The following is a 13,735-nucleotide window of genomic DNA, read 5'->3' on the forward strand; positions in this document are numbered from 1 at the left end:
TTTTCTCCACATTTCAAGGCATGTGGAACAAATGTATTGAACAGAATTTACCTGTGTGGAACATTATGGACAGCATATTGCTTACATCAAACTTGTCTTATCCACTGGTAATCCCCTTCTGCCTGATACTCACCTGAATGCGAAAGATTTGTCTTGCTATGATATTAAGAGCGGGACTCTGAACTGATCCTGGTTGCCTGTTTTATTGTTAGGCCAGAGGGGACTGAAAGCATTTGTAAGTATAAAAATCAGTATTTGTTGTCTTTTCTGCCTTCTGCCTCATGAGATCCCTCTTTTGGACTAAGAAAGACATGTCTAGAGGTTAAAAGACATGTGATAGTGGACAAATTGAACTTTAGAATTGAAAGGTCATTTCAAATAAATTTTATATTTCCCCTGTGGTGGTCTGTTGCAAATAAAATCTTGGTCTAATGGCTGCACTTGCACTAGCCTTGGGTATAAAAGATTAATAGATTTTTATAGAATCTGAAGCCAGAAGGGACCATTAGATCATATAGCCTGACTGTTTGTATATCTCAGGTCATTACATTTCACCAAGCTGCCCTTATATTTAATCTGATAAATTCTATCAAACAGAAGCACATCTTCCAAAAAGAAAGCCAAACTTTATTGCAAGACATCTGTACGTGCTGAATTTATGTTAATAATGTGCATCAAGAACCAATCAGTAGAGGCAGGTGTGATTATTTTTTTTTTTCACCAGATAATGCCAATCTGATGGTATTGCAGTCATTTGCACTAAAGGGTTTATTTCAACCTGTCATGGTTTAACCCCAGCCACCAACTAAGCGCCACACAGCTGCTCACTCACTTCCCCCCCAACCAGTGGGATGGGGAATAGAATAGGGAAAAGAAGTAAAACTCATGGGCTGAGATAAGAATGGTTTAATAGGACAGAAAGGAAAAAAATAATAATGATAATAACAATACTAAAATGAAAATAATAATAATAAAATAATTGGAATATACAAAACAAGTGATGCACAATGCAACTGCTCACCACCCACTGACCGAAGCCCAGTTAGTTCCCAAGCAGCGATCCCCCCACCCCCATTCCTCCCAGTTTATACACTGGGCATGACGGCACATGGTATGGAATATCCCCTTGGCCCGTTTGGGTCAATTGCCTTGGCTGTGTCCCCTCCCAACTTCTTGTGCCCCTCCAGCTGTCTCCCTGGCTGGGCATGAGAAGCTGAATAATCCTTGACTTTAGACTAAACACTACTTGGTAACAACTGAAAACATCAGTGTGTTATCAACATTCTTCTCATGCTGAACCCAAAACATAACACTGTACCAGCTACTAGAAAGAAAATTAACTCTATGCTAACTGAAACTAGGACACAACCATACTTGATTTTGGGAAAAATATTAGTGTTTTCAAGATGAAAATAAATTTGTTTTCCTTTTCATTGACACACACACACAAAAAAGTATGAACTGAAATATAACATACTGAAAGAACAGTTCACAATTTTGATAGAGGGAAAAAATAATTCTAATTAAAAATGATTGTTCAGTCTAGACTAAGTTGGAAGGAAAACCAGTATATTTTGGAAATATCTGTCATGAAAGTTATTTCCTACTAGGTCTTTTTAGTTAGCCAGACACTTTCAAAAATAGGGACTTTTCCTTTCCCACCTCCAGTTTTAACTTATCTGCTTTCAGTTTCCATTAAAATCAGTAATGACTTGCATTCCTTGCTTGTGTATCTGCATCTCCACATTCGTCTTACATTAAATGAATTTTATTTGAACGGGTCAGTTTTTCAAATGAGCCATATTACTGTGCAGTTAACTGCATTCATCATTTCTTAACATTCCACTAAGCTTTAATAACTTTATAAACACTGATTTTATATTCACTTCCATATCATTAATAAAAATTATGAATTATATCGATATCAAACCCTACAGAATTTCATGATGAACTTCAGTTCTATGTTGATTTCTCATCAGCAGTGACTTTTGAGTTCTGACACTCAATGTTTTCAGTTCTTTTTAGACTGATCCACCCTTGGAGTCTCCATTCTTGGAGCTATACAAAAACCATCTGGACATGGTCTTGGGCAACTGGCTCTAGGCAGTCCTGCTTGAGCAGAGGGGTTGGACAAGATGACCTCCAGAGGTGTCTTCTGACCTCACCCATTCCAGGATTCTGATTCTGATAATAAACTGGGCTATTTTAATTCAGTGATAAATAAAAACCTTATACCAGTCAAAACATGTTGTATGGAAATAACCTCTGCATTAATTTAATTAAGCAAACTCGTAGTCAGCTCACTTTTGGATTTCCCAGGAATTTTTTAAAAATAAATTGTCTGTAGGCCATAAAACTCTGGAGTCATCTCTTCCGAGATGTAAACATTCCTTAGATTTTTACAGATTAATGGATGCAATATTTTGCTGGTTTAATAATATTCCCATTCTTTTCCATCTTTTCCAAATAAATAGAAGGCCAAAAGAGTTAATCCTATCATTCCACTTCTTTACAAATATAGCACAAAATAATTATTGAAGACTTCTGTTTATGTCACTTATCAATTTTACCAGCTCTTTCTTTCATAGACCAATAGTTACTGTTAAAATTCTTTAACTTCTAATTGACATATTAAAAATACTTCTTTTCCTTAGCCTTATCCCAAGTACATTTTCCCTTGATAGATTCAGCATCTTTAATCAATTCTGTGCATGAAACAGAACTGTATGAATTACAATGCATTTTCCCATTATTACATGCAGCTCTTTTTCTTTTCCCCAAATACCTGTCTCCAATTCATCTCTAAATTAGGATGGACATTTAACCAAAGTGATGGTCTTACTTGTGAAACTGTACCTTTTCTGTTGTGAACATAAACCCATACAGTCCAAAACAATCACAATAAAAGTACATCTTACCTTGTATTTCATTTGTCCTTACTGTACAGTAATAAATCAAGTATAATAGGACAAATTGCACCTTTCACTTTTGTTGCATTAGAGAAAGTGCACATTAATTTTTATATGATTCTTCCAATACAGTATTAATGTTCTGTTAAATATAGTAGTACTTTCAAATGAGCAACCTATAAACTTGCACTTTCCTAATCTAAGGCAGGCAGTACTTTGTTTACAAGGTATTAGAATGTACGCTGCCAGGGCATTGTTGGAAAATGGGTAGAACGGTGGAGTATGAAATGCCTGAAGATCTTTAACAGTACCAAAAGACTCAGTTGTGTAGAGGAGGATAGTCATGTGCATATTAGAACATCAAGAAATATCTTTTACATCCTCATCATCAATAAAAGCAATTATCATATCAATATTGTTTTCTGAAATAATATCTACTTATATTCTGGGCTATTGCAAACTATATATCTTGAGAACTACTGCCTGATGAGTACATAAAATAATTTGAAAACTGCTAGGGACATTGTTCTCCCATTGCTTCCACCACTTACATCGCTGATCAGGTATAACCCAGTAGTTTGAACTAATGGGACATAGGATACAACAAACAGTGTCCATCTCACATCTATTCACATAGCAAAAGTCCTGTATAGATTTTGGTAAGAAAAATCTTACAATATAAATTACAAATGCTTATAATGTAAGTTATTTTTTTCTCAAGTTAATGCATTACTAGTTGTTTCCCAGGCTTATTCTTCACTGAATATTTTCTTTCCTTTCATTCAGTGTGTATTAATCAGATAGCTGTCTTGGTTCTCAGTTACACTAACAAATTTTCCTAATGTCTACTCTACTTATGGATATATTTGCATACGAAACTCAAAGCAGAAATGTAATTTTTAAAAAAAAATCCAGACACAACTTAGAAGTCCTGTTGTATAATTGAACTCATATTACCCACTTTTCGTCTTTAAAAAAGAGATTTGCTATTATGTGGCAATAGGATGTTTGCTAATTATACTCAAAATACATTTTGGAAATCACATAACTGGATTTTATTAAAAAGACTTTTGGTCACTGTGTCATGGTGTAGCTGAGGCATTTCTTATTCAAGTCTAGAAGCTTTCCTTTTCTCATCCTTCCATATCTACCTCCTTATGTTAGTGGATCAGCAGGGATTTCAGCTATCAGGAGTTTGTTTATTCAGGAAGAGAGAAAATGAAAGATGTGTGTAGAGCTTTTCAGAGGCGTAGTGGCGGTGATAATCTAATAGCAAAGACAGTGAATGGGCACATAGTTTTGGTTGGCTGGATAACATTCAGCTGTCAAGCTGCAGAGATGATATTTTTATTCAGAATATAAAAGTAACTTTGTGTTCCACTTCACTTCTTGAAATCAGTCATCTAGATACCCTCTGGGCAGTCTTTAAGGCAGTAAGCTTGGATGTGCATTTGCAAGTGGATTCTCAGCTGTCAGCTGATGAAGTGAGTTGAACTAGCCTGATGGATGTAAAATCACCAGTGGGCTACGGTCCCCTATAGATGGAACTGGACTGTCTAGTTGCTGCCCCAATGAAGTCTATTGGTGTCTAGTGTGCCAGAACATGTAGTTACATTCAAAAGGAGGCTAGAATCAAATAGAAGAAAAGACAAAAGTGTAAGCAAGAGGTGCAGGTTACCAGAATGTGATCTATGCACCAACTAGCAAAGTCTTTAAGTGCAATTGTAAGTACAGTAAGGATCAGGTTATTTCTTTACAAAGAGTGACGTGCAATTCTGTGGAGGCCAATCTTCAATGCCATGTAAGTTCTCACAACAGATTATAGTCCTCTGCATGTGAAAGAATTTTGATCTGTCATTTAAAAAAACCCAAAACTTCTAGTTCTCCCTCTGACTGTGCATAAATATTAAGAACATCCAGTGATGGTTTTCAGTAAGAGCTGAATTTAAATTCCTCCAGGAATTAGTTACATCTCTAATTGATGGTAACTATCACTTGTATAGACATCATTGGTGTTAGCTTTAGTAAGTGTTACATCATCTATTATATTGAAAGATTGGCAAATGAAGGAAACTGCACATAAAGAATTAATTTTTGAAAGACTTAAAAATACTAAATATGAAAAATTTGGTCTAAAAATATAAACTGACATATTTGTAGACATGCATGCATAACCTTAAATGCATTTTTAGTTTAGTAAACTGCTTAATTGATATAAAAAGTATTTTGAAAGGTATATGTAATTTAGCTTATACATTAAAAAGTCTGGGATGCAGTAATTGTGTCCCTTAATGTATTAAAATAATCAGTTTTGGAAGTAACTTTAATATTACCCAATGCCAAAAAGTGCACCTGACAACCAACGTGAATTATTTTTCTAGATGCTTTTGTGACACAGATGTTTATAAAACTGTGGGTTTTTTTCAGACAAGAAATCATGATTCATTTAAGGACTGAAGGTAAAAGTGTGTTTTTCATATTTTATTTTGAATCATGTCTAGTTGGTTTGTTAAATAACTATAAGTTTCTTTAATTGAAATGCAAGTTGAGTTTAAATTTAAATGTTTTGAAAAGTGTGTTTTCTTTTACTAATACATTGCTTATATAACACTTTTTCTACAGATCCAAAATGGAGAAGACTGAAGAAAAAAATGCTTCAAGCTCTGCACATACCATAAGGGAATCTGTCAGCTCCATTTCATCATGCAGTTATAAAAGGTATAACTACTTAATGGGGTTAATATACAGACATCTTTGAGGGCTAAGGGCTTTATTTACACTGGTTTACGGATTGTAGTAAGAGCTTTTTTTTTTTTGGCCAAGGAATGCAAGTCCGCAAAAACTTTCATAACAGCCTGCATTCACTGGCAATATTAGAGCTAATATCATCCCTGGTATGTGCTTATTAAGTTCATCACTTTGAGTGGCACCTTGATGTTTATAGCCTCTGGATGCCAGCTGGATGAGGTTATAAGCCTAAGACAGCAGTTTATACCAACATCGTTTTTCTGTATCCAAGAAGCAAGCCTCAAGCAGTTGAACAGAAGGAAACATTTTCTTTTCCCATGAACAAAACTGTTGAAGAAAATTAATTTTGCCTGCATTTCAGTCTTCCGTGTGATAAAGTTAATGGAATGTTAAGAAGCTTAGTAAATAAGTCATTTGGTGATTCTCACAGAAAAAAATGACCTATAAAGATATATGGCTACATGATAGCTTTAGTCATTTAAACACTGTAATCTGACAGCTAAATCTGTTTGCTACAGTAAGGAGTGAGTTGAAGAATTACAAAAGACAGTGCATTAAATTATATGAAGCTATTCATAGTCACATACAGGCCAGTTCTGATCTGTCACTGATGATCTCTATTTGCATGAATGTATCTAAGCATTGAAGACCAAACAATTTAAAAGATTTATTTGTTCAGTAAGCAATTTATTAACAATTATAGCCCATTTGAATATGTTTCACATATATATATATGTATATATATAATCTGTACCAACATTTACATTTATCATTGTAAAATGAAACAACAAAAAGTGGTCTTTTGTATTTTTTGCTTAACTACATAATTTATTGCAAGGGCAAATATGAAACCCTAGATAGTATCTGCAGTTTGCTAAATAAATCTTTCTTAATTTAGTTAGCTGTAGCTAAAATGAAATCTTCTAAGGAATTTAAATTACTTTAAAGTTACCATGGTTCCCTGGTATTCCCTCCATCATAATGCAAATGGAAGAAATTGGACTTAAATGTCATAACAGCATCAAACTGTTCAGAGACCATACATGCCCTTTTGATCATTTGTTTCAGCAGGGTCTCAATGGTCCCTCAGAGACTGATTATATTGAAGAAAAACATATCCATAAAACACCCATGCCTACTAGATAACAGAATATGTACATCTTTCTGCCACCAGGTGCTCACTTGCTGCTTTCATTTAATTTCTTCTGACTGAAATTACTTTTATGTAAGATATTAAGAACCATAGGCTATTGTAATAGCATAAAAATACCCCAACCTAAAGCAGAACAACAGACTATGTACTGAATAACAAGTTGCTTCCCCACGCCCCCAACAAATATTTATTTATGTGTTTGCAAGACTAAAATAAACCTAATTATGTCTACCCTGGCCTTTCTCATATAACTAACTTTGAGGAATTTTTAGGGGATTATGGTTGCACATGCTAATCAGTAAATGTTCTGGAAAGCACTAATTCTAATAATGAGCAAATGCATAATCAATTTTATTATTTAGGCTTTGATTGCCAATATGTATATGTTCCAAAGCTCTTTGCTTCAGTTTAAGTTTTTATACATGTAGACCAGGAAAGGCAAACTTAAAAGGGAGAGGAAATTCCTTTCCTCTCAGTCAGAATATATTGTGTTTCTGTGATTTTGTGGATGCATACATTCATAAACATGAAAACATCTATACTGGAATTGTATGGCCTGCCATATAGCAATTTTCTTGAAATATGGCAATAAAAGGGACATAGACTCCTTTTATAGTAATCTGTCCAAAGGGCCACCACTAAAGTTTTTTTTCCTCACACTCATAATTTCCAGCCTCTCATCTCTTGCATTGCCATTGAATTGCAGCATTTTCCTTGGTAAGCAGTACAAAACCATGGTCTTCAGAAATGTTTCTTTCTCTGACATCTCTCCATTTACACTGCCATTCCTAGAAAGATCAGGAAATAGGGAGGTAAGCTGCCAGAAAAATAAAAACGTAAAAAACCCCTAAAAGACAAAATCTTTGTGAAAACTATTAACAACTTCTTCCCATTTTCTTTTGTGCCCAATCTCTTCCCTTAATGCTGTTCACTTAGAGAATTGTTGCATGCTGTTATTGCTTGCTCAAAAGACCTTTTGCTTTAAGGCTCTCTCTCTCTCTGGAACCCATCTATTTGATTTATTTCATATTCGTATAAATAGGAGAGTGGAAACCGGAGAAGTGTTAAATGAAAACCAGTATTACATTTTTATTTAAATAACTATTTCTCCTGGCTAATCAGAAGTATTTCAATCCAAAGCATTCATTTATGGTTTGAAAAGTCACCAAAAGAAATGGACTACACACATATTCTATCTTCTGAGTAATTTCTGTTTAATTTACTGAAAAAAAAACAAGTTTTACTATTTCCAGTCCTCAGAGTCAATAAATCCATATTTTATTCCACCTCATTCATCTTGATGAAAAGAGAAAACTAGAAGATAAATTCTTGCTCAATGGCCAAATCCTCTTTGAAAGGGTTAGTATTTGTCCCCCTAAGACATCAAATAGTGTCTTACTATTTGATTACTATTCTATAGTATCAGTTCTGGGTATTTGGAGAATGTCATTTATTCACCTGATGTCAGCTTCTACCTCAAACAAAGTGTGACATTATTGGGTTTGATGACTATCATGATAATATGGGATTTGGTGGTATATGTATTGCTTTATGCTATATGCTATATTGCTTTAAATTTTTAAATGTGTTGACTGTGAACAAATGTTTGCCCAAGAAGTTTATTAAGCAGAAAAAAAAAAAAAAATTACTTCCTTGTGAAAGGAATAAGACTGCTTTGTGAAACTTTTTTTTTTCTTTTCCTTTTTCTCCTCACTGCTTTCTGATAGCTATGCCTTTTTTCACTCTTGAAGTTTATTTCACATAAAGAGTGTATGCTAGAAAAATGATACATACAAAAGAAAATGCTCAGGAATGATTTTTTTTCCCCTGAGGCAGACGTACCTTTTCAAATTCATCCGTACTGAAACTATTGAAACGAGTGGAACAGCACCAAACATGCTTTTAGATGTATTTAATGAACAAAGGGGAAAACAGACATTTTTGTTCTTGATGTTTGTTGCTTTTGTTTATAAGTAAAGGCAGCTGATCTAAGTGTCTCTTTTCCAGCCTTGGAAGCAGTACAGCCACTCTGGTATAATGTTCTGGTCAAGTTCAACACAAACCCAATTATAGCTAACCCCCAAGCTTTTTGAAAACCCATAGGATTAGTGAGAGCCTTAATAAGCTGCCTAACTTGTAATCCGCTGTTTATCCATAGTAACAGATGGGGGGAAGGAGAGAAGAGACCAAACTTTTAGAAAGTTCTCAGAAGCTGAAATTCTGTCCTATATCAAATTAGGGCATAGAAATTACCAGGAACATCAAAAAATGTTTTTTGTGCCACTGGTAAGAGTTTAATTATTTCACTAAGTTACAGTCCCCTCAGTGGGAATTAAGACTGGGTAACCTTCTAGCTGAGAAAAGTTTCTGCAGCAGGAACTTGCTCTTATGAAAAGACTTATGAAGCAGTACTCAGTGGAAATTATTATTACTATTTTGTTTGTTTGTTTCAAAGACATCTTCCACCATTTTCACATGATTTTATGCTGAAAGAGAGCAATAAGAACAAACCTCCAAAATATCCTGGGAAATCAGAAAACCTTCAAAATTATTATCTTTTCATTTTTACTATAACAATCTTTAAAAAAAACCCTGTTTTGACAGTGATAGCAATGAAGGCTAACTGTTTGCTTGACTGCATTATCAAAAGCATAGCTAAAGGGCTGATGTATGTGGTTATTTCATAAGGCATTCATATCCGGAGTACCGTGACCAGTTTTGGGTCCCCCAGTATGAGAGAGAGATTGACAAACTGGACAAAGTCCAGCGGAGGGAAAATAAGATGGTCAGTGAGATAAAGCACATGACATATGGGAAGAAACTGAGGAAACTTGGGGTTTTCTATTTTTTTTTTGCCTGGAGAAGACTGAGGGAAGGTGGAATTTAATTTCGGTATTGTGCTATGTAAGACAGTTAATAAGAAAGTTGTGCAGAAGAAGAGCTAAAATCTTGTTTGAGGTGGATCGTAAAAGGAGAAAAGACAGTGTTCACAAAGTGAACATACACATAGGGAAATTGCATATAAGGTGGTTAAGCACTGAGGCATGTTTCCCAGAGGTGTAGTGAAATCTCTGTTCCTGGAGATTTTCAGAACTTGACTGGACGGGGCATTGTGCAACCTAGTCCAACTTTGAGGTTAGCCCTGCTCTGAGCAGGAGGTTGGACTAGGGCACAGATAACAGGTCCCTTCCTAAATAACATCAATAGATGTAGTCTTCTTTAATTCTATGAAAACGAAGTACTTTTTATCCAAAACAAAAGTTTAAATGATGTGAAAAGAAATGGAGGCTTTTCCTTTCAGCAATATCAGCATTTTAAAAGTATTTAAAAGTGACAATATCAGATTTCATTAAACAAGCAGATGAAAAGGAAACGTTCTCAGTTCCGAGCTATACAAAGTTCTTGTTCAGAAAGACGGGTTGTCGTGGTTTAACCCCAGCCAGCAGCTAAGCACCACGCAGCCGCTCACTCATTTCCCCCCCACCCAGGGGGATGGGGAATAGAATAGGGAAAAGAAGTAAAACTCATGGGCTGAGATAAGAACGGTTTAATAGGACAGAAGAAACTAATAATGATAATGATAACACTAATAAAATGACAACAGTAATAATAAAAGGATTGGAATATGCAAGTGATGCACAATGCAATTGCTCACCACCCGCCTACTGACGCGCCATTAGTCCCCCCAGTTTATATACTGGGCATGATGTCACATGATATGGAATATCCCCTTGGCCACTTTGGGTCAGCTGCCCTGGCTGTGTCCCCTCCCAACTTCTTGTGCCCCTCCAGCCTTCTCGCTGGCTGGGCATGAGAAGCTGAAAAATCCTTGACTTTAGACTAAACACTACTTAGCAACAACTGAAAACATCAGTGTTATCAACATTCTTCTCATACCTAACTCAAAAACATAGCACTGTACCAGCTACTAGGAAGACAATTAACTATCCCAGCTGAAACCAGGACACCAGTGAAAAATATTTTTTTATTTGCTATTGTTTTTTGGCTTATCTAGGGAGAAAAGAAATTCCAGTATGAATGCAAGTTGGTACAGATTTCACATGGTTGGAATGTTACTGGACTAAGCTATAAACTACGAGGCTTGTGCCTAGTCTCAGTCTTTTGACCAACTTTTCTAATTCTTTTCAGTTCAATCCTTTGGAAGCAATTATTCTATCTACGTTTCATAAACAATGTAACTGAAAGACTGTAGATTCTTATAGAGACAGGAAAAAGGACTTGCTGCTAGGGTGACAGTCCTTCCTATGTCTTAGCCAGATTTCCAGAATGACTTACAGTATAGACAAACCAGATGTTTCGAGAATTCATGCTAACACAAAGTAGATGTTATGTCCTTTCATAGTCACAGTATGAATTTAGATTTCTAAATTTACCAGCAAGTACATGTTAATAGCCCTAACTCTTGATTTATCTGGCAAAGCCTTGGTTCTTTGCTCTATTCATGACTATTTTGCTAGACTTACTGCTCAATTTCTTTTAGGTGTTCATATAGTCATTAGTTCTATACATCTAGCTCTCCTACATGCTTGAATTACAGCTCATATATAAGCAGTCTTTGGTCACCTATAAAAGCACCAATTTTTAGAAAAGCTTCAGGGCTGGTCAAAAACTATAGACTGTCAAGCACTACTATTTCTGTGCCAGCCAAGTGTTTTAAATACGATATTGAAAAAGTTTGTATTATAGAATCTATATGTAAAATAAATATATAATTATACCATATAATACACTTAAATATTTAATAGAGCTTTGGTAAAGGGTAGTTATGCTTTAAAAAGCTGGTAAGAGTTCTTTGAAGGTTTCAATAAACATGTGAGTCACAGTGGTTTGAGGAGCATAACATAACATTTTACTTCACCAGAAACACTCAGAAAACAAAATGATGGAAGCTAAAATGATCATGATGGGAAGGTAGGAAGAAACTAAACATACATAGGTCTAAAGCAAGTTCAGGAAAGTGAACCTCTTAACTTAGGTGATTTGTTCTCAGCAAGTCACCCTCTAGGCATCTCAGGAAATTAGTGGGCATAAAGTAACAGTGTGAGAATACTACCAGTGAGAAAGTTGTTTTCTAACAGTGAGACCATCCTGTGTTTCTAAAAGTAAATCAGCCTTTTCTTTTTAAGATAACTATTTTGCAAGAAGACCTGGTTGCAACTAATGTGTTAGGCAGGTGACTGCCAACTAGCTTACTAGTGCATCCAATTTACGCTGTGTTCCTCATTCCAATTTTAAATGAATTTTAAATTTTAAATGAAATTAATGGTCTTTGGAAATGCGTTCATACAGCAGAGTACATCATATTGGATAAAACCTAATGACAAAGCCACACAAAGTCCTTGTGTTCCTAATAATAATCCCTGTTTTGAGAGTCTGAGGAATGACTTAATAGCTTTGTATCAGCTGTCCACTCAGAGGTAAATACTAGTTTCATGGGAAAGTTTTATCACAGCCACACAAAAACAAAAACTAAACCCAAAAGAACAACCAAAAAAACCCAGCACTCATGACAAATATGCAGGTCTTAAACTTCCAAAAAGGCTATGATGGTGGGTTAAAAGCACAGATGGAAGTGTCTGTTACTCATACTAGCTTGAAAGGTGAGCAGCCCTTAGATCTCATGTATAATTATCCTAGAAGAGAGGATACAGGATAATAAAGCACAACTTTAGCTTTCAACCTTCTTTATATATTTATAAACCAATCAGAGGCTCACCTTGATCTGAGTAAGTAGGTCCTGTGTGCAGTATGGAAATTAAGAAATAAAAATGGGGAAAGATAGATGTTTCTGCTTTGGGGATCTACACATGCTTTTGTGGGAAGTCAACAAGATTTGTGCTGATGAAACAATTCAGAGCAGATGTTCTTTCACTCCTACACCAGATAACTTCATTTTGCGCTAATCATTTTAGCCATATAGTGTGCATCTACTTAAGTGGTGGAGTGTGCATACTAGCTGTTTTCTTGACGTTCACTCCCTTACCAAGTCCTATTTAATAATAACTTATAGAAAGAATCTGTTCTTTACATATTTTTTTTCCTTAACTTCTGGATGCAGATACTGTCTATAGCAAATTGCAAAAATGTGTAACATATACAAAGATACAGGTAACATATACCATAAATAACATCTGTTTATATAAAATATGCATCTCATGGACTAACATTAAATGTGTTATCCAACATTTAGCATTACACATGCATATTTATGTCTGAAAAATAATTTCAAATATTCAAGTCTGATCTGTGTGATTCCAATATAAACTCCATGGAATTTGCAATAAAATAAGTTGAATAAGTATTACTAGGTTTTGTTTTGGTTTTTTGTTCTGCTTTCAGCTGGGATAGTGTTAATTGTCTTCCTAGTAGCTGGTACAGTGCTATGTTTTTGAGTTAGGTATGAGAAGAATGTTGATAACACTGATGTTTTCAGTTGTTACCAAGTAGTGTTTAGTCTAAAGTCAAGGATTATTCAGCTTCTCATGCCCAGCCAGGGAGACAGCTGGAGGGGCACAAGAAGTTGGGAGGGGACACAGCCAAGGCAATTGACCCAAACGGGCCAAAGGGATATTCCATACCATGTGGTGGCATGCCTAGTATATAAACTGGGGCTAATGGGGGTGGGGGAATCGCTGCTTGGGAACTAACTGGGCATCACTCAGTGGGTGGTGAGCAAGTGCATTGTGCATCACTTGTTTTGTATATTCCAATCCTTTTATTATTATTATTATTATTGTCATTTTACTATTGTTGTTACCATCATTATTATTTTTTTCCTTTCTGTCCTATTAAACTGTTCTTATCTCAACCCACAAGTTTTACTTCTTTTCCCTAATTAGTGAGTGAGCAGCTGCGTGGTGCTTAGTTGCTGGCTGGGGATAAACCACGCTGGTTTTGAAATAAG

Source organism: Buteo buteo, chromosome 1, assembly GCF_964188355.1.
Source record: "Buteo buteo chromosome 1, bButBut1.hap1.1, whole genome shotgun sequence".
NCBI lineage: Eukaryota > Metazoa > Chordata > Aves > Accipitriformes > Accipitridae > Buteo > Buteo buteo.